General features: G+C 43.2%; 2 long non-coding RNA genes across 4 annotated transcripts in view; one reads left to right on the top strand and one right to left on the bottom strand.

Moving 5' to 3' along the window:
• LOC115598958 overlaps window positions 1-9930 on the top strand; it is a 44251-nt gene extending 34321 nt beyond the window's left edge. The window contains exons 3-4 of one of the 3 annotated variants that reach the window (XR_003988042.1): window positions 8340-8396; window positions 8605-9930. This is a non-coding gene — a long non-coding RNA (uncharacterized LOC115598958). Of the gene's footprint in view, window positions 1-8282; window positions 8397-8604 lie in introns of all 3 variants that reach the window. The other 2 variants (XR_003988043.1, XR_003988041.1) reach the window with 2 other exon arrangements.
• On the bottom strand, window positions 6887-22114 carry LOC115598959. Its single transcript, XR_003988044.1, has 5 exons — window positions 21906-22114; window positions 10433-10563; window positions 10024-10209; window positions 8979-9053; window positions 6887-7120 (listed from the first exon to the last, which is right to left on the bottom strand). It is a non-coding gene; the product is annotated as an uncharacterized LOC115598959 (long non-coding RNA).
• Window positions 22115-22372: the final 258 nt, after the last annotated feature.

Raw genomic sequence — 22372 nt, 5'->3', positions numbered from 1 at the left:
ACAGTCAAATGTCTGTTTATTTGATGAGGCACCATCACAGAAGACCCGAGCAATTACCTGAGTGTATAGTTTTAGTATGGGGGATGGAAGAGATGATCAAGGTGAGATGCCTTTGGATGGGAGATAGGGCTCCAGCTTCTGCCTCGGAATTGCACTGGGAACACAGCTGGAAAAGCTGTTTTGTTTCTGCCATTTGGTAAGAATATCTCCTTGGGCAGCATCACAGCTGCTGCAAGGACTGAGTGAGGGCTCGGGCACCTGGCTCTGCCCACATGGCTCAGACCTCCCCTTGGGAACTGCAGGTGCAGTGCCCAGTGCCTGGGGGCTGAGCATGCCAGGCACCAGGGGTGTCACACAGGCTCTGCTCCTCAGGCTAACAGCAGCACTAAAGCAGCACTGCTGGGTTTCACTGGCTTAGCACAAGGTTTCTCACACCATTAAAGGCTTTGTCTTTTGGTATTCATCCTGATGGCATCAGGCTGTCATGGGTGACACCATGAAAATAGAGTTATTTGCTGGTGATCACAGCAGAGGGGGGAGAAAGGGAGGGGGCATGACCTGCTGCATCCCTGCCAAAGGCACAGTCTCTGTGGCAAGGTTTGGCTGCAGCAGAAGGAAGATAAGTACTGTGCCTAATTGCACTTCGTGGCTTTCAGGAGCTGAGTGATGGCTTCACTCCGCAGTGACACCCAGCCTTGAGCAGCACTGAGCAATTGTCACTGTCAAAGAGACACCAGATGAACCCAGGAAAAGTGAAGCATCATGAGATAGTATAAGGAATGAGCTAAAGGCAGAATCTTACAGTAAAACTAACGCAAACACTGGTCTGCTAAGAATGTCATCCTAGTTTTTATCTTGTAGCAGGGAGATTGTTTCTGAGAACCTATGCAGAGTTAAATGAATTCATAACCCTCTGTACCAGGTGCAATCATTAGTCAGTAAATGAATTACACATAATTATCTGCTTTGTATTTAATTCACTTGGCTTCCAGTTTCTTACTCTTCATACATTGAAACTATCTTTCTCACACAAACACACTCCATGGGCAAGAAGGTTTTGGATGGCTGCCATTGTCCTGACTCATGAATCAGACTCCACGATTTGAATGATATTTATCTAAGCCTGGAAACAAAGAAGATGGCTATGGGTCCAATGAGAGAATAATTATTGTTATTATGTTTATAGAGCAACAAAGTCGGGAGTTAGGACCCCGGGGGAAAGGCGGCAGGAAGGGCAAGCTGGGCAGAGGCAGGAGGCTGTAGGCAGTGTTTCAGTGCAGGCATCTGCCAGGGCCCTCTCAGGGCTCCCTGTCCATGAGTCACCTCTGCCAGGAATCTCCCAGCAGCCGAGCTGGGTGGGCAGGTGATGCCAACCCTGGTGGTGATGCTCTCTGGGAGCTGAGACCACCTCCCCGAGGGCTCTCCTGTGATACTTGGACCACACTGGGCCTGCAAGGGTTTTGGCAGCGACTGAAGGGAGTTGGGGTTGGCACAAAGCACCCCAGACAGCTCTGCTGAGGATGAGGATGGGGACATGCTGCTCTGTGGGCAAACCAGCCCTGGCTGCACTGGGTAGCAGCACTGGCAGGACAGCCTCCTGCTTCCAGCAGCAGATGATTTTTTTCTCATACAGAATCCAGTTGTACAGTGACATCCACAATAACTTTAACTAAACTACAAAGGGGTGAAAATCCATAAGAAGAAATGCTTGCTTTGCAAGTAACAGCCAGTGGCACAGCAGGCTGCTTAGAAATAATATGTCCCTTGAAATGACATTTGGGCTCCCCTTGTTCCATAACTTCAGTGCAAGCTCAGGTAGGGGAGCCCAGCTCCAACACCTTGGAGTGCTTTGGATGCTGTGACAGTGTCACTGCCATGTGTGACCCAGGATTAATTCTGCCAGGTTAATGCTCTTTGTACTCAGAGAAGAGCAGTGACAGAGGAGTCACTATCTGTCCTGTAGGACTGTCTACAGTAAGTAGTAAGTTAGGGATAACAGATAATTTGAAACATATTTCTAAAATACTTGTGACACACAAAAACCTCATCTTGGCTGGGATTTCAGGAGTCCCCTATATTTAGAGGACACCCCATGCCCTGCGAAGAAGTGGGCTGCAGCCCTCTGATGTGGCTATTGCTGAGGCATAGACCCACACACAACTCACTCACCTTCCTCATTGTGATCATGGAGACAGTCACCCATATTCATGGCCCATGGCTGATAAGTGTCTGTAGAGTGAAATACTGAGTGGAAGCCATCTATCAGCTTGGTACCACCAAGCAACAGCCCTGCCATCACAGCTCTGGCTCTGATGACCTTGAAGAAGGATGTCAAACTCTGGAAATGCAGTTTAAGGACACAGGCAGCCATGGTAACAGCCAGCAGCACTCCTGCTGAGAAAGTTGGGAAACGTGTCATTTACTTCCATTAACTCAGTTTTAGGAAGGTAAACTTTGAGCCAACTTGCAACTATCTCTAGTGATCTTTTGCTCACCAACATACAGCCAGGGACACAGCAGGACAAAGAGCCAGGTAGAGAGGTTACCTGGAAATAACAATGAATTTAGAATGCACCCAAGACATCCTGTTCTGGTTCTCTCACAATCACTGTGAAACACTTCACTGGAAGGGAGGCAAACCCACTACCTTGCATAACAGTCAGTGCTCCAAAACATACCACTAAAAATGCAAGATAAAAACTTTACGTCCCCTCTACTCAACCCATTTCTAGAAGTTTTATCTCAATAGGTGTTCTAACTGATTAATAAATTCATAGTAATATCCTGGGAAGAAACAAGGAAAGGTTTTGACTATGAATTGTTAATACAACGATACACAATAAATCTTTGGATCACAAAGCATTTCTTTGGGGATGTGCATTGAAGTGCACTTTTTTTAACTATGGTGAATCTTCCTTACTTAATTCCCTTTTCAGAGCAACTTAAATTGCCTGGAGGAGGTTGATAGGAAACACTTATATGCAAGATTGCAGGGGAAAAAAAAGATTGCAGGGGAAAAAAAATGCTTTATATGAGACCAGTTGAAAAACATTGCTGGGACAATACTGGGAGAGGAGAAAAAAAGGCTTTACTGACTTAGTAAAGATGGGGAGCCCTGGATCAGGACTTTCTCAATGTCTCAAAACTGTCACAGAGCCTTGAGCAAGCCAAGCCACCTCTGAGTGCTTCAGTCTGCCTTGCTGTAGCAGTGATGAGACACCAGCTCCCTGACTGGTAGCCTGGGAGAAACAAAGGACATTGCACTGGTTGCCCAAGCTCACAGCACTTCTTAGCCTTTATTTACCACTGAAAATTGCTGCCTCTATTGAAGACTACTTTAGAATGGAAACAGAACTTTGTGCCCCAAAGCATGTTCATTTTTTAATCTATTGGTTTGTTACTTATCTATCAGTGTGTTTATTTATCAGTTGATCTAATAAACATTACCACTCCCCACCAATTTGATCTACAAGGTGTTTAAAGATCCTTGAATGGAAGAATCAAACAAAACCATACAGTGCAATACCAGGAAGGTAGAGAAATAGCTAAATACAAGACTTAATAAATACTGTGCATACAGTGTCTTCTGCATCTCCTTCTCTCTTCCATGATATACAGAGCTTTTCTACTATTACTACAGGAAAAAAATGCCTAGATAGTGGCCTAAGTCATAGGAAAAGCCCTCTCCTGTTTACAGTCCCTGAGAAATAATGCCATGAACTACAGACCCAACAAGAATAACACAAATAGTTCTCTCTGAGCTAGCTGACAGAAAACAGTTAAAACCAAGGCTATAAATTGCTGCTTCATTATAAATCACAAGTTCCTGAACAATGTTTTCCTCCAGTTGCCTGCTCTTACTGAGTGCCCATGGTGAGGCTGAGGCACAGAGCTGCAGAGCTGGCAGGAATCCAAACATCACAGAGCATGAGCAAAGCAAGTTCAGGGCTGTCTGCACCTGTCTGGAGAGATGCATTTTTTAGCATAGCACAAGAAGTTAGAATCAGGGCCTTTTCCAGTGTTAACACTGCCTAATTTGGTGCAAGATTGGTAATAGAAAATGTATTTCCCATTTGGAGAGGGGAATTTTTGCCAATTTACAAACTGTTCAGTGTTTACAAGGTTTTAAATTGGAGTCAGTACCAGGAGAACAGCTTCAGCAGTAGAAGCTGTTAGTTAGTAGAAGTTACAGTTTGTGGTCTTCTTGAGTACTATCAGTAAAGCAAGCCTTGTATTTTGCAGAAATAGCCTGTACTTGGAGGTTTTTAGTAATTTTTGGTGAAGTTACTCAAGTAAATTAGAATAGAAATATTGTTTGCTGGGCCATGCTCACCTGTGCTTTCGAAGGCTTAGAAAGTGACAGAGAGAGGGAATGGAAAGAACCACATCCTCCTCTGGATCACAAATGTTGCCTGTTTATACCTGAAAGACCATAAATCTCTCTGCAGAGTACTGGCATGTTGCCTGGGAACTTCCATTAAAAGATTTAGTTCTACTGCACTGCCAGTGTCAAAGGTAGCATCTCTAGCATGTAAAGAAAAGCTTTAAGATCATGTCTGAGGTAAAAAGAAAATTCCATGATTAATTTGACAGCAGATTCAGTGTCACCTTCCTGTGAGGATGTTGGGCTATTTTCTCCAGTGACATTGCAGCACACTCTGCCTCCCAGCTTTTATGTTATTCCATTTTGTCTTGTTGCACAAGCCTTGCTCTAGGATGAATGTATGAATGTGTATTTTGGTCGTGTGAAGCAATCTAGCCCTGACCTTGCTGTGGTTCTTTACACACACGTAAAGCATCCTCTGAAGCCAAAGAGAGTTTGTCTCTAAAACCTAATGGCAGGACAGGTCACGTCCTTTAGGTCCTGAGCAGGCAACAACTGCTTGCACGTCCATGACTCTCAGACCTTCTGAGCATCTCCCTGGCTGACAGGGAGGAGATTTGTTACCTGGGTCCCATGAACAGCTTTGTGGTGTGACTGGATTCATGAGAACAAGCCCCACCAGCACAGTTAATGGGCACAACTCTGAAATACAACTTTTTCTGAAGAACCCATTCCTGGCTCTACCTCCTGCCACCCCATGCCAAAGTAATGAACTAACCCCATCTACAACTGTTTTGCTTGACATAGGGGTCTCAGACAGGGGAATATAGCAAAAAAAGAAGACAAACTTAACCCAAGGTGGGAAAGTCCCTATTTCACTGGGTGTGGGTATATACTGGTGAGCTTGGCTCTACAACAGGGAAAGGACAAAAAGCCAAAGAGAGGAGAAAAGCTGAGCTGGGAGGGAGGGGCAGACAGAGATTTTGTGTGCGTCTGGGAAGGAAACAATGGGACAAGGGGAAGGAATTAAAAGAACCACATCCTTCTCTGCATCACAGCCCTGCAGTTTGAGTTACTCCCTCACAATGGACCAGCCCATAGTGCCCTATTCCTAACATTGCTCCCCTGTGACCACTGTGGTGAGGCTCCATCTCATTAGATGTGTCTCGACCAAGGACCATTAGGGCAGCAATCCTCTTAGCATGTTAGCTCAAACCTCTCTCCTTCTTTCCAATGACATTTTGATGTGTCCCCCAGCCTTGCAAGACTATCCCAAGCCCCTTCAATTAAGCTCCAGCCCCACAGCCTCTGCCAAACATCAGCCAAAAGATGTTCCTCCCTTCCTTCCACCACTGACCAAGCCAAGACAACCCTTCCCCAGCCAGACAAGCTCTCTCTAAAGCTCCCCACAAGCCTTCAGTGGGGAGGTCCTTCCAACCCACCCCACTTCCCTGCAATGCAACAGGGAAAAGCTACACAAGGAGAGGACAAAGGCAAGATTGTATTTCCTTGCACTCTCTTATACCTGTGTCTTTTCCTCTTCTGGCCTCTCATCTCTGCTTCTGCTAAGTTTCTCAAGCTCATCGTCTTGTTTGTGAGTTGCTGCACATCTCATTAATGACAATATATTAATATATATTATATTAAAATACATTAGATACATCATATATGCTATATGAAAGATACACATCCCTATGAGATATAATCAGGTTTCATTTTGCTTTGATAAACCTTTGACTATAGTCAGGGTGTCTTATCTAAATATTTAATAATGATCCCCCAATGCAGCAAGCACATAGAGCTCTTGGAGCATGTCCAGAGTTGAGCCACAAAGACCATCTGAGGGCTGGACCCCTCCCCTGTGAAGCCAGCCTGAGAGAGTTGGGGTTGTTCAGCCTGGAGAAGAGAAGGCTCTGAGGAGATCTTACAGCTGCCTTCCAGTATCTGGAGGCAGCCTACAGGAAAGCTGAGGAGGGACTTTTTACAAGGGCGTGCAGTGACAGGACAAGGGGTAGTGGTTTTAAACTGGAAGAAGTTAGATTTAGATTAGACATTAGGAAGAAATTGTTTAGTGTAAGGGTGCTGAGACACTGGCACAGGTTGGCCAGGGAGGTTGTGGATGCCTCATCCTTGGAAGTGTTCGAGGCCAGATTGTATGAGGCTTCAAGCAACCTGGTCTAGTGGGAGGTGTCCCTGCCCATGCAGGGGGATCGGAACTGGATGATCTTTCAGGTCCCTTTCAACCAAAACCTTCCTGTGATTCTGTGATTTGAGGTTCCCTCTTTGCAGGGTGAACTTTAAATGTCCAACTTCCTTGTCTCCAGAGAGCAGAGAAGCTTTATTCCTGCCTCTTAGCACCTGTGTTGGATTGACATTAATCAGGAGAAACCCAAAACAACCTGAACAACCCCCATGCTCTCAGTTCTCCAAGTCCTACAGCTCTGAGGTCACACCACAATAAATAGCACTACTACCTGGAGAGCTTCTGTTGCTGAGAACAAGGCGAGTATGAGGGGACAGGTTACACACTTGGAAGTGTACAGAGTCCTTCAGGATTTATTTGTTCAGAGAGAAAGTGAGTCATGAGAAACCTTAAGGTGGAGCACTCAAAACAAGGAGTGTATAAATGATTGGCAAGGGAAGGTCAGCACTAGCCCTTCAAGTCTGAGCATGTCTCCTTGTCGATGGTACATAAATAACACTGGTTGGGTGCCTGTGGCTGCAGGAGAGCAGCTATCACACTTCCAGTCTCTGACACATCTCTGACTCATCATCAGTGAGGCTGATCTCAGTTTTCTTAAAAAAATAAAAAGGTAGTTAAGGTTACAGGAGGAAAGTGGTAAAAAAATGGAACTTGATCAGCAGACCCAGTTTAAAGAGAAAACTGCACACTTGACAAAAGCATTTTTTTAAAAAACACAAACTAAAACCCCTTTACTACATGGACAGCCAAATGCAGGGATGAGAGATGGACCAGAATTCCACTTGCACTCGTGCAGCAATGCAATTAATCATCTTGTCAGATAAAATCTGATTGCAGAGTCTGTATTAGCACACTGATACTAACGAAGGGAAGTACATTCCCTGTTTTCTTTAGAAAACAAGTTGAACTTAAAGCATTTGCAGACAGGAAAAAAATAATTTGACCTCCTCAGTGAGCAGTAATGAGTAGTGATTTTCTCAGAGGTATCTGAAAATAATATGTTTTTGTTCTAAAGTAGACTCTTCTGTACTATTGATTTTAAAGAAAATATTCTGTGGGTAGCACACCTAGGTACATTAACTCTCCTATCCTTAAATCCACTATTACTTGTGGCATTGTATGATCTCACATCTCATTACCAAACACAGCTGTCCAAAGGCTGCAGGCTCTGGTATTTCCAGCAATATCAGCTGTATCAGCTGTGGGAGAATCCAGGCCATTGTTGTAGTTTATTTTCCAGCTGTGACTGATCTTAGACATTTCTAACACCAAATCTTTTGCAGACTTATTGAGTGCCTTTTGCACTGATACTAAGATTTTCTTCAGATATTCTTATAATAATTTCTTATAATGGATTCAAGTTGGACAATGAGCTGCCTGTCCAGCCTCAGTGCCATCTGACAATCCAGCACTTCCTCTGCAGCCACCACATTCTGTCTGGGATGATTCTCAGATGCTCTGGTGACACTACAGTGCTGGCAGAGTGAGCCTTGCTGGTGATTTACTGAACTGTAGAATCCGAATTAAATTTTTAATTGTAATGAGTTTTTAAAACGTGCAGAGATGTACAAAGTTCTGCTAAGTAGTTTTGCATTTTTTTTCCTGTCTGCATACATCTATAGCTACGCATCTTGTCTCAACATAATATATTTGTGGATGTGGTCCATGCACCTCTTTGATTTGAGAATCTTAAAACATTTTACAAACATTGTCTGCGAAGTAAAGAAGTCTTTCTCTCACATTCTATCCCCTCAGGTCAGCTGAGATGCAGAGAAGACATAAATTCTTCTGTATAACAGTTCTATTTTTCAGGACCCCAAAAAATCTGACACTGAACTGGCCAAGAAGAGAGACAAGTCTCTTGCTTTGGTAAGTGGATGCCAACTTCCCATCTGTCAGACAACTTTCATAAACATTTGACCTTGCCTGGTTTGCAGGTCTGTTTATCTTTTTGCTTTCTGATCAACAAATACAGTAGAAAAAGTCTTTGAAAAGTAATATAAAATCTATCTGAAAAATGCCAATCATTGTAGAAACAATGAGTGAAATTGAGCGATGGTATTTGCTTTGTTTGCAGATGTGGGGAGTGGAAGCAGCACCACTGGATGGCTGTGATATCGTCTTCAAGTTATAAGACCTTTTTCTAAGCCATTTCAACCAGTGTTATATGTTGAGTTTGCCTCATCATTCTCTGCCTTCTGCACTCACATGGGTACTCACTTGTTCACCAATAATTAAGGGAAGGAGTCAAAATATAACTGCCCTGTTCAGATGGGTGAACTTCTGAAAAGCCTAAAACCTGACCTCATCTGTTGGTAGACTCAGCCCACACAGGTACATTTTCCTAGAACAGTATTTTTCCTGTGCATTTCTACAGGCACAGTGAGTGGTGAGATCATGAGTGTGCAGTTTACTCATGCAGAAATAAAGTAATGAAATGGAGTCTCTTACCTGTTCTCTTCCTTGAGAGGTGCTACAGAAGGCTATCATTTTCCAAGCAATTGTTGGTGAAATCTTGTCTGCATACTTTTGTGTGAAACAAAAGAATCATATGAGACAAGAGTTAACATAAGAGTTACAAACTAATCAGAGGTTTGGCAGCTGCTTTAGATCACAGAAAAATTTCTCGTCCACTTACATTTAAATGAATAAAAAAAACCAACTCAACTACTTAAGCAGTGCTATCATATTCTTTGTCAGTGTGAGCCTCATGCTTATGCAAAGTGTATGAATGCCTTTATGCAGAGCAGACAAGCATGTTAGAAAGAAGACTGGTGACTCACAGTTCCTTCCAATGAACTATCCTGAAAAAGGATGTTTAAACCTGTAAGCTCAGAACTGCTCTGCCTTCCTCACACAGACACATTGCTATGGCATGGCTGACTGTAAGTACAAACAACTTCTCAGAGAAGTTCATAACAAAACCCATATATTTATTCCTTTTAAGAGACTGAAGGAATAACCCCCAAAGCTGACCAAGCTATTTCCTTCTGTCCCCTTTGTTATTTTCTAGTATTTCTGGGCCTGAGTCAAAACCACAGCTGTCCACTCAAGTCTTCCCACTGACTTCTGTGGGGCTTGGATGGGACTTGCTTGTTATCAGGCTTTGGTACTGACCTTAGTCTGCCATCTCATCTCCCAGGCTTTCAGGAAGAGAAAATAGCAGACCCCAGACGACATGGGGAAAGAATTCAGGCTAAAGCTGCCTGGGACAGGTTTCAGTGTGTTTTGAGAAAACTGGGAGTGAGGCATGGCTTCAAAATCCAAATAAAGGAGTGATGTCTTGGCATGATATCCCAGCATATGTTTGAAGAGAACCAAACACCATAAAACTGGAGGCTTTGGGCTGTGTCTCTGATGTAATAATTAAAAATTAAAAATAAAAAATAGAACTGGAATTGAATTTGGAAAATTACCATAATCCTTGTATTCTCAACTTCACTGATATACAGTACTGCTCCATTTCTTTCAAGGAAAATAAGAGATAAGGACAAACCTTGAAGGTGTAGCTTTCTGCCTGGACCTGCAGTGCAGATAGAGGATATTGGAACCATTCCCAAGTGCAAAGCCCCAGCAAACTATTGCCCTGCACTTGGGTTCTGGCCCACGACACATCCTCTAAACGTTGCTCCTTGCAGACCAGCAACTTTCTGTTCTCCCATCATCTGTGTTTCCTTCTATTCTGTACAAAAAATGTGAAGAGCAAAGAAGAAAAAGTCAATGAGTGCTTAATTTATCCAGTAAGACCTTACATATGAGATGGAATAACACATGGCACCCAGGACAACATCAAAATACAGCTCTGCATAAACACAGTGGGTTTTGACTAAAGAAGTAAAATCAGGAACTACTAAAAATTAGAGGAATAAGGTACAGTTTAATAACCACAATAAACAGCTACTAACCATGCAGTAATGCAGAGGTTTCCACAAACCCATGAACTTTGCAAGCTTCTGGGAACATCCAGTGTCATCTTCTCAGGTGAAAGAGGAGAAGAAAAGAAGGGGTACTCCTCAAGTAATTTCTTCATTTACACCTAAGGAGGAAATGTCTTCTGATGATGGTAAACCACAGCAAACACAAGCCACCCTCTGTCACAATCCACAAACCTGCATTCATGAAGAATTAGGCTAGTGGATTATTATGAGTGACAGTTTTCATCCTCCTTTTTAAAGCGGCAGTTCAGTAGCCCTTTGAGGATTTCAGTGTATTTTATTTTTGCTGTTTGGACAAGACAGACAAAAACCATGGATTTGAAAAAGAAAGTTTGCTAATACCCCACTGGATTTTAAAGAGAAGGTTCAGCATACACACCTTCCCTTTGGGATTTTGATTTCTCAGATCTGAACCCCATGCAGCAGCAGAACCATCATTTGGCTGTAATACAAAGTGTGGCACAGTGATTGTTCACACAAATCCTTGCATACAGAAATTTGCTGGAATGCAGGCAAATGATTAATGAAATAGTAATTAGATAAACTGGGACTCTGAAAAGTGAAGCCACTTGAAAGCATGGCTCCATGAGTGAAAAACTGATATCAAGATCCTGCTGCTACGTGAACCCCAGTATTGCTGCAGCCCCTGAGCTCAGCCCCGTGTTGTAAGAGCAGTACCAATGTAGTGGATGAGTTTTTAGTTTCAAGAGCAATAAACCCTCTGCCAGTCATCCCCAGAATATACCTAACCACTCCTCACCCCTGAATATTGATGACTAACCTGCTCTTTTTCTTATCCTCATGAAAATCCTGTTTTGGTTGTTTTCAGTAAACTCAGACATACTAAACAAAGCTCCAGGATTTTCCTCTCCCATCTCAGGATCATTTCATACTCTGAAGCTTCAGTGCCACTTAAGAGTGTGACAAGAAATAATTCATTGACTGAATTGCATATTGCTTGTGTTCTTCTTCACTGCAACAATGAGTCATTATTCACAGTATGTTTATGTAATATCATAAATACCAATCTCTGGTATTTATGCAGCATAGTATTTACTTGGGCAAGTTGCCACATGCACTAAAGAAGTAAACAAAGAGCCATTCTTTGGAGGGTTAAAAAAGTCTTAAAATGAATCCAATTTTCCTTCATAAGGCACTCCTTGTTATTTTACCTAAAGTGGCTCTTTAAGATATACAGTATGATAAAACACACAATTCCTGGGAGACGTAATTATGGTTCCTAAGAGACTGGTGAATAAACAATCAGGAATAGAGTGTTTGTTTTCCCTAGGTTTTTCTTAACTATTAATGGAAGGCATTAAAAAAAATGGAGAGGAATGTGTTGGGTTGATAACTGGTAAGAAAAGTTGAGGACTGCACTTCACTGAACACACAGGGTTTCTGCCTAAAAGCATTACTATTTTACTGGATTGCAAATAATCCTATTTTGCAAATGCATTTGCAGTGAGTGTAAATGCCATCACAGTGGACTCTTTGTTATATTTACTGTACTGTGAACATCAATGGCACAACGTGTGTTCTAAAGTAAAGAGCCTGCCTCGTCTCGCATTACCTTTAAGCATTAACACAAACAACTTCCTTTGAACCAAGGTGACAAAATCTTCTGCGTTGTACAAAATGTTCTGTGTGACACAAATTCCTAAGGAATGGTGGGGGGCCCCGTCCAATGCAGCACTGAGCAAATACTTTTCTAGCAAATTAGGGACACTGCAATCAACCTTTCGTACATGTGGCCACTGAAAAGCTGGAAGGTGGCTAAAGCTAAGTTGAATCAGCAGCAGGAGAAACTTGTATATATTGGAATAGAATGGAGTTGGGGGCAGTGTTTAATAATATTGGTCCACATAAAGTCATTCAAATGATCCATCACCTAAAACCAAAGCCACTGGTCACCTCTCTATATCAGTCAATTCTTCTTTAAATCAGATTGATGAAAACAAACTCTTCAGTCCATTTGATGGGAATGTATCTTCAATTTGCCATCATTAGTAATGTTTAAGCAATGGATGGACTTCATAGGACCATTGCAGCAGCACAGCCTCACACCACAGGGCCTGGATGTGCACCAGCACCTGTCACTGCACGTTTTTAACCTCATGGATATAATGATCAGGTTTTATCAGTTTAGCAGAAATAAATGTGGACCTTGCATTTCTCATGTGGCAAGCAGGTGTCAGAGCTGTAGTTAATGCTGTAGTTAATGTGCATTTATTATCTACTCCTTTCCCCTAAAAAAAAAAAACAAAGGGCAAGACATCAAAAGTCATGATAAAGTCTGTTAGTCTGTTTTGTTCCAGATCTGTTGTAAAAGCTGATGCCATTACAGGTGGAAAAGCACACAGCTCTTGAGCTATTGCCTAAGTGATGAGAGGTATTTTGTCTCCCTGTCCTGCACATACTGATTTGCAAAAATGGCTACAAGAAAAATACATGCACAGGATGAATCTGGTCAAGCTAGCACTTGTTCCTGTCTTAAGGATTTATTAGAGAAGTGAATAAACATGCTTGTTGTGGTAATTAACCCCATGTAAATCACAAATCCTGCCTTCATAGGCTTTTGTTTGTGCTGCTGTCATTATAAGGGCTGTTCAGTCTTTCCAAACTGGAGAAAGGCCTGAGGTTAAATCTCAGCAAATGAAGGGAGAAGATGCACAAAATGAGGGACGAGGGGGTCCTGGCAGAGGAACACTGTCAGCAAGGCAGCCCCCTTGTTCACTTCCTCTAGAGTCCACAGAAAGGAAAGACAGAGCAATAAAACCCATCAAATCCTACAATCTTTGTGCACTCTCAGCTTTGTAACTCTATTTCTCCAATCTAAAAGAAAAAAACCTCTCCACTCCCAGGTTCTGTTTGTGTGAGGCCTCTTAGCCTTGCCCAGGTGAACAAAGGTTTGGCCAACCCAGCAGTGCCTCACGTATGAGGGTGTGCAGGGCACAGGGATGGACATCCCGTCCCCCTCTGCAGGCTAATGGGGAGACTCTTCTCTGTGTCACGCTGGGTGAGCTGCTTCACAGCCTATTGAAAGCTGCAGGAGTCTTGTCACTGATTTCAATGAGCATTGGATCAGATTTAATGTTCCCAAACCAGAGATGGGAACAGATGTATGGTGGCAGAGCTAGTTCAGCCCATTATTTTCTCCTGTGGTTTGCAGGGCCCATCCTGCCCATTTTTTTTCCCCCCTAGCAGTTAACAGCATTAATAATGGAATTCTATGCCTTTTCTCCTGTAACAAAGCCCTCAGAGGAATTAGCAGCAGTGTGATGCCTTCGAAGAAAAACTGAATTGAGGCTGCAGTGCTGAGTGGATACTCCAGTAACTTGCTGGACCTCTTGCTGTCATCTGCTATATACAGCATGCAAATGATTAATATTAAGTAATAGCAACGAGGAACAAGATAGTTTCTAGGTGCACTTCTGACCACTTTGGTAAGGAGTGGTCCATCAAAGATGCCTTTGAGTTCTAGACACCTTTTATTAGATGAAGTTTAATCAATGAATAATCTGCAGCCACCCAGCTAGGACCATGCTGGAGAATCAAAACCACAAGCTCTTCATAGGTCAATACTGTTTGAGACAACTGCACTTTTCCTCTCGTGCTATGAACCCATCTTGTCTTCTGGCTACACTGAAGAGAAAATGATCACTCAACAAAGACAGCACAACACAGCAAAATTGAAAACACATTTAGCAATTTACATACCTTGCATGCCATAGAACACCCCCAAATCCTGGTGGAAATGTGCATAATGTGCCAGACATCTTGAACCCAGGAACTCCCCTCCCCATAATCCCTCGGGACCTAAAAGTTTCTGATTGTACTCCAGCTTCCCCATAAAAGCTTTATTGTTACTGCAGCCCAGCCTTTACCAGGAGTCATGGCATTGGGCCACAGCCTCCAGGGACACTCTCAAGCTGCACAAAACAAGTTTTTCCAAACAGTTTAAGTATTTCCCAGCCCAGACTCTCACATTCTAGTTGTTTGTGCAGGGACAGTAACCCACCAAGCCCTGCCTAAAATACTGGTTGTTTAAACTCCACAGAGACATTTTTACTAACATTCCTTACTGCTGTAACCCCTTGACCATTTAAAACTACCATTAACGGGCAGACTCCATAGGCCTAATGTCAAGGAGTCATCCCTGCTGCAAAAAAAAAGCAGCCATCAGACAATAGATACATAATTACTGCTTCCTCTGGACCACTTCTTCAGCTAGCGATTTCTTAGTTTAACTGGATTTTGCAGCAGTCCAAGAGATGTGTGCAGCATCAACTAAACTGATCTTCCCTGTGCTAATCTTGTGTGCTGAAAACAGGAAAATTTTGTTAAGTTGGTTCAGTGGCACTGGAGGATCTGTACCTCTTGGAAGGGCCTGGGCCACCCTACAGGCAGCAGAAGCAGGGTGCCAGCTCAGTGCTCAGCTTCCTTGCCTGGTGCCTGGCATAGCCCAGGGGTAAGTTTCCATTGCCAGATTTGGGAGGGGATGTGTCCAAGCTCCCACGTGGAGATTTCACCCTCTTTTCTAATCAAGCAGCACCACAGTGGGAAGAGGCCATTGCAATTACTGCACTTAAATTTCTACCCTGGGGTTAAGGGAAGGATCCTGGTGTTTGTGTCAGGGGCACAGACAGGCTGGGTGCAGCATTTTGATGGCAGCAGGTAAAAGCTGGGGACAAAGAATGTCACAGAGACACTCTAGAAACACCATAACTGTCTCTAAAGTTGTGTCTTGCACACTGCTTGGTGGCAAGGGGACACCACAGTCAAAAGCTCCATGACAGTGGCTCAGGCCACTATCAAAAAGGAAAGGTCTCCTCTCCAGAAGGTTTCCACCAGTAATATATGGAGAACATGTACCATTGTGACCTCCCTTGTTGCAGCTGCTGAGCTGTACCCTCCTTCCCTGCGGCACAGCAGCTCCCCAGCCCCACTTATACCAGAGCAGACATCTCAATATCCCACAGCTTCCCCACCACTCTTCTCCTAATCAAACTACTCATGGCACTCATTTGCTAAATTAGTACTAATTAATGAAACACTAATTTAAAAAGGGATGACTAATTCATGGCATTTGTTCATAATGGACTACTCTCTTAGCACTGGCACTGGCATCTCTGCCCTGTGCTGAGAAGGTTGAAGCCATTCAAAGTCACAAGCACAGGTCACAGGGACACTCCAGCCACCCTGCCTTGGCTTCCCCAGGCATCTCACAGGGAAAAAAAATAACACTGGTTTGAGTCACCACTTAGAGCCATGGAGTGTTTGGTGTTTTTTAATATGGGGCCCTTCAGAAGGCGGCTTTCAGATGGCTTGCTCTGCAAAGAAGATAAAACAAACAGAATTTTAGCTAGAGAGGAATTTCTGGAGTTCTCAGGACCAGCCCTGGCCTCTGCCAGGAGTCCAGGCAGGCCCTTAATGAGCTTCAGCAGGCTGGTGAGTGCCAAGTGGGCATAGCCCTTTTACAGGTGTCTAAATACAGGCTGTTATTGGAGGAAATAAAAGTCTTTAATATGTGCTCACTAATTCAGTCAGGGGTGTTTATGTTGAAATGATCTTACTCCATCCAAATTTTCTCTCCCTGGACCTCGAGGGTCTTCAGGCAGGGATGCAGACACTGTGACCTGCCAGATGCCCTCCCTGCACACTGACAAGCTTTTCACTTTTTGGCAGTGTCCTCTCCAACCAGGCAGCTGTAGAAAGCAAGCATGCAGCACAGGGCCATCTTAACACCTTGGTGAGGCCCTTTGGCTCAGTTAGGTCTGATTTGCTAACAAACACACTGTAATTGTAAGGTTTGGTTTTAGGCATATGTCAAGAGTTCCTTGTACGTGTAATGGGAAAAGATAATTAATCCAGAGTGCATCAGGGAAAACCAGCCCTGAACTGTCCAGGGCCATTCATAGAGTCCTTTGCACAGATGAGAAGAGCCCCAAAAGCCTTTGGAAATCTGGTGCAGATCAAACCTGATGCCTGGCAAGATTCTGCTTTTGTACCTTGCTCTCTATGGCCTCAGTGGTGACTCCTGCTGAGCCAGGAGCAGAGATACAGATGAGCTCCCTCTGAGGATGCCCAGAGCCACTTCAGCTTTTGATGTGGCCACTCTTCCTTGCCTTGTCCCAGCCAGGGACACCCTGGCAAACTTGAAGGTGCCAACCTGGAAAGGACAGGCTCAGCCAGTCATGTGTGAGAGGCCATCTGTGTGATTGTCCCCAGTCTGTCAGTGGAATGCACAACATGAAAGAGGAGACTGCTGTTTAGAGGATTCTTGCCAGCACAGCCGGGTTGTTTAGAGGTACACTACCTTTCTCTTTCCTGACCATTGTAGAGATGGCCACAAAAATTTAAATGGAGACAAAGCCCAAGTGTGGGAGTGGATCCTTTGCCTTGTGTGTGCCTAATGGCAACATCTTGTGTTGTCTAATAAGCTCTATCTTGCAGGCTGAGCCTCGTAAAAGCTTATTGGATCTTGTATAAGCCCTCGGCAGGTAATGTGCAGCGCTGCAGAAAGGGCAGCTTCTCTTGGCTGTGCCTCTGACAGAGGCCAAGATTTTGCCCTTTCTTTGTGGTGTTTGCTTAAGTTCTACTCTGAAATGCTACTGAAACCATCCTTCCTCCCAACTCAGCAACAGCCATTGCTTTTGAACACCAAGCAGAGATGTTTTACGTGCTTTGAAATAGCAGCAAACCAACAAAATGCAGTTCATACAATTGGCTGCTGGAAAAATAAGTGCATAGTGTTTTGTTGCATAGAAACTTACCTCACATTAATGAAAATATTCCTTCAGAATTTTGCTGAGTCCTTCCCCAAACAGCCCTCCACCTGACAGAGCAATGCTGTGGAGCTGCACCATGCAGTTACGTACGAGCAGGGTCCAAAGGTAAAAGAGGTCCCATGCAAGGCCCTGATGCCTCTGCACCCTGGGGGCTTCTTTCTGAACTGTAATGGTTTCTCTGTGCAATACACTGAATTCCTGGCCAAGTGGGGCTGTTGTGTGGGGGCACAACGTGATGGTAACAGCTCTGCAGTGGTTACAGTCTGTGGGGAAATGAGAGGGTGGTAGTGTTACCAGGAAGGTTGGTGCCTCTTTCCTGACACTTTTATGGAGTTTCTGACAATTGTTTAAGAGATTTAATTTATAAATTTCTCAAGAGAGATTTTTACTTCCCAGAAGACTGAAATATTTTGAGCTCTTTACACTGACTTATTTGCTCCGACTGAAGATGAAACCATGCAGCTGTCTGGACTGTAGTGTTTCCAAGAGAGGATGGACATGGCTGTAAAGTGTGGGCCCCGTTTGAGGCCCATCTCCACACACCCCACAAAAAGATCACTACCACAGCCCTGAGCTGGCAGGAGCCCTTCCACCAAAGCACTGCAATTACAATTGCTCTCACTAAAGCTACCTAAATTGGGCCTTTTATCTGACCTTCTTTTATATGTTCTACAACCTCTGGAGGTCTTCAGTGCATTCAGTTCTTTATATTAAAGCAATCAATCCCACATGCAAACAATTAGGTTTAGACATACTTTGTTGACCATAATATTGTACAGACATTCTACCAAGTTTTCAACAAGAGAGGGTGGCTCCTACATTTCACTTTCTAGCGGAGAGCACGCTGACTGCAGTTCAGAAGTATCCCAAGGAGAAAAACATATTCCAGAATTAGACTCCAAGCCCAAATGTCCTACTTGCAGACAACGTGCTGGCTTTGTGTGCGTGCAATAGGGACCCAAATGGTGGCTGCTCCTCCTCATTGGGCACAGCGTGCAGGGCAAGAATCTCACTAGACCTGTGTGACCAGGTTTTCCATCTAATAACCTCATCACCTGCCACTGTCATTGCCTGTGACACACACAAAATGTGTTTAGCTTATCAGAAGCAGAGAGGCAGCAGCACACATGAAGTCTTTCAGCTCCATCCATTTTGCCCAGACCCCTGAGGAGGCTGGCAGGGCAACCAGTGGGTATTTGCCTCCACTGCCCCTGCACTGAGAGCAGTGTAATCATCCTGGCTTCTCTCTCCCCTGGTGCTGTACTGATGCAATGCAGCATGGCCCATGTTCATTGTATTATCTAAAGCTCCTCTCCAAGTAGTCTCCAGTTATGAGATATATCCTGCATCTGTTTATGGTATCAAATAGTTCATACTTGGACAAGGACGAAAAATGAAACTCCCTTTTGTTCAGATAACCCTGGAACAGCACAAACCTTCCGAAATGCAGCGGAGGCATTGAAAGTACATCCCTGTTGTCTTTTCTGAGCTCTGTGATACAGACTATTGACACTGCTATTTGGTAAAGTGTCCTAGAGTCTGTTCACCATGGACTTTGTCCTCTTAGTGGTGGAGAAGCAGCACATTTCCCCATATGGGTCATTTTCTTTCAATGGAAGGAGTCAGTATTGATGTGCTTGCTGGGTTTTTTGCTTGCTTCCCTGAAAGGGAGAGGATTTCATGCGTCAGGGGCTTGGTGACAGCAAAAGCAACTTCAATACAGCTCTCTCACACCTTGAGAGCTCTCTTCAGGAGGAATGCTCTTTTCTTCCTGCTCACAGCTTAGCAGAAGGACACATCTGTGCAGACCTTCAAGGTCTTGCTATAGCACAAACATGCAGCCCACAGGCAGCAGCATTATAGACCACAGCTCTGGTGCTAGACTGTTTGTAGAGTTTTTGCATTACAGCAGAAGTTCTGGATAATGTGGCAATAGGAAGGCTAATGAACTTCAGATGGAAAATTATTTAATGGAGTAGCTTTCCTTCAAAAATATAATTCTGTCACAATCAAAAGGCTTTGTGAAACTATTATTTTTACCAACATTTTTTATTTTAGGAAAAAAATTGCTAGGAATTAAAAAAAATTAATTAGATCTTTAGATTTTATATAGCACATGCAATTCTTAAAGCTATAATGATCTAAATAAGCCAAAACTATTTATTTTTGTGGAATTTTCCTTTGTGGAGAATTTCAACATTTTGAGGTTTTGTTCTGAATTGGAATGAAAATGAATTTCAAAATCTCAAAATCATCTGTGAAGCACAATTTCCATTCTCAGGCTAGCTCAAGTTTCAGGCTAGAACATGTATAATAGCTCCCCTGCAGGGAATCCCTTTAGGAAAAATGTCTCTGAATTAATTTTCTGGTGCAAACATATAGCTTTAAAGATGTGTCTATTTGCCCAAGCAGACATCTCACTGCTGAAAGCTCCTCCGAGTCACAAGAAGCCTCCACAAGTTCCTGAAAGACTTACTTCTGACAGGCATTGCTAACTTTGGGTCACTGGTGGTGGTTCATTCCCCAGTACTGGTATTTTTCATTCAGCTGCATTTGTCACTTATTTGCCATGGGCCACAGAACTGATACCATAACTTTTTTCTTGTCCAACTTGAGCTGGACTGGTCTCAGCACTTTAAACCAGAAATTATAAGCTTCCCATTATATTGTCAAGATAGATGCTGTCTGTTCATATTAAAATATCCAACAGAATAGAATTTGTATTCTAGATTATTTAGGTAGATTTAAATATTTTCATCCTTATCAAATAACTCTGCCTAAAAAAAAAAAAAAATCACACCATTACAAACAAGATGACTTGCACTTTTCATGTGTAGAGAACAAAAACCTACCATAGGACAAATTACTGATTAGGGACACTGATGGAGAACTACTGTAAGTGCTGTTCTCAAGTGTGTTACTTTGGATTTACAGTGACATAAATGAGATCTCGGGCCAATCTGTTTGCTGCAGCTTTAGATATCACAAAGGTCTGAAGAAGCCTAATATTGAAATCAATTAACATAAATAGATTATAGGTTACTCACACACTCTGTTAAAAAAAAAAACAACTCTGCATGCCAGGGTTTTTTACTGCCTTTTTCTAGTTGTGTTATACTAGGGGAGTTGGTGTACACTGTCCTAGGACACTGTGGAGAGTGTCTCTCCTTTTCCAGAAAAAAAAGACTTTGTGTCAAGGTGAAAGCTGAACTAAACACGCACTCTGCAGTCAAAGTTTGTTTATAACTCCTGATTCTGCTGGGTCAGTTATGCGGCAGTTTCACTAAACAAACAAGTAAAAAGAAGGTCAATGTCCAAATACTGGAGTGCAGCTTATTTAAACTGCTTCAATAGTTGCTGAAGGAGTAAATCTGTAAGAGATACAAACTGCCTCTGCAATAAATAAAAGTGCAGGAAACACAGTGGATCAACCCCATGCCCAAGTATGACTCCGAGCTGTCCTTGTCTTTCACCAAGACACCTTTGACCAACTATCTCAGCATTACACAGGAAGTTATTGAAAGCACATTTGGCACTTGATGCATTTGTTGCAGAATCAGCAACATAAATCTTTCAATCCACTATCTTGAGTTGCTATATTGTAAGGTGTGTGTTAAATCATCACAACAGGAATCACGCTGATGAACTGGAGAGGGGAAAACAAACCCAAAATTACATGGTAAATCTATCAAGGAATGACAGGGGAGCACAGCCAGTTGAATCAGCCTCATATGTCCCTTTCTTATGCCTGTTTAGTAAGGTATTTTCTAGAACCATTGCCCTACTGATTAAGCTGCTTACTTTGTATATACAAACCACTTCTCTTACCGACTGTCCATGCATCTCCTACCCCTTAAAATAGTTCTTTTAGAAACCCGTGAGCAAAAGAAATGCCATTATCCCACACTTTATATAGAGAACTGAGGCCTAAAGTTAGGAAGCTGCCAAAACATAGGCAGCTAAACACCAGCCCTGTCTCCTGCTGAGCCTTCCCCTTTGTATTTTCTTCTTGAAAGACTGAATACTTGCCTGGGTCCAGAGAAAAACATTTCCATCCTCTGGTCTTTCTATATGTCTACCCCTTACTGAACATACAAATACAAAAAAGGGCAGACATCTGATTCATACCAACATGCATCTCAGTTCATAAATTTGTTATCAGCCCATATGATATAACCACAACCTGATGACTTCATATCCAATCTTTCCTTCCATGCTAGAAGGCATATAAAAAATGCCTATCTGATTAGATACCTACTTTTAATGTTAAACAATCTCTATATAAATTTACTCCTCACCTTGTACTGTCCAAGCAACACACTAGCTTTCTTCCTGCTAGGAGACTGACTTTGCAAAAGCACTGCCAAGGCACCCTATAACACTGCCATCAGTTAGCTGCAGCTCAGCTCAACAGCAGCTCTTTCCCTCTTGGATGGGAAACTGTTACTGTCACTGCTGGAACTGGAGAGGAAAGGGTCTAGCAGTGCATCAGGTCGCTGCTGGGAAAGGACCCATTGCTAGTTCTTACGTGCTGGATAGTAATTCACTTGTTTGATAGCAGCAAATTCAGCTGGAGTCCTGGCTGTTGTACATTTCCTCAATGTAAAATTGCACTGCAGCCATTTTAGAATCATTCATTAATTTTTACTCACATATTAAGGCTCTTCTCTTTCCAGTACGTCTCTGCTCCTGTGGTTGGAAAAGTTCTCTTCAGATGCTGTGGTTGCTCTTTGTCAGTATTTTTGAAGGGGGATGTCAGAAGCACTCTAGGTAGGTCTCACTCTGCTTTTCCCATAGCATGAGCTGCCTTTGACATGAGCAAACACAAACCAGGGTGGTGGGTGGTCTGCCTTTGAACACTCCAAACTGAAACAAAAATAGAGATTTGCGAAATTAAAACAACCTTACTCATGCAGGTTTATTCTAAGGGAAGTGGGCAGAGACTCGGTCCCAGGGAAGATCAAAATACAGGAATCCCTAGATTCCTGTAGTCTAAATGAGTTTGTGGTCAACACTTGAAACAAGCAATTGGCCCTCCCATCAGCTCTTAAAACAGACTGATTATGGCAGAGCTCCATGTGGCTGGCACAAAGAGCTCTTCCGTGGCTTCTGCTGGCAT

Source organism: Calypte anna, chromosome 11, assembly GCF_003957555.1.
Source record: "Calypte anna isolate BGI_N300 chromosome 11, bCalAnn1_v1.p, whole genome shotgun sequence".
NCBI classification, from domain to species: Eukaryota; Metazoa; Chordata; class Aves; order Apodiformes; family Trochilidae; genus Calypte; species Calypte anna.
Note: the sequence above shows the minus strand (reverse complement) of the source record. Positions and strands in the feature narration are given on the sequence as shown.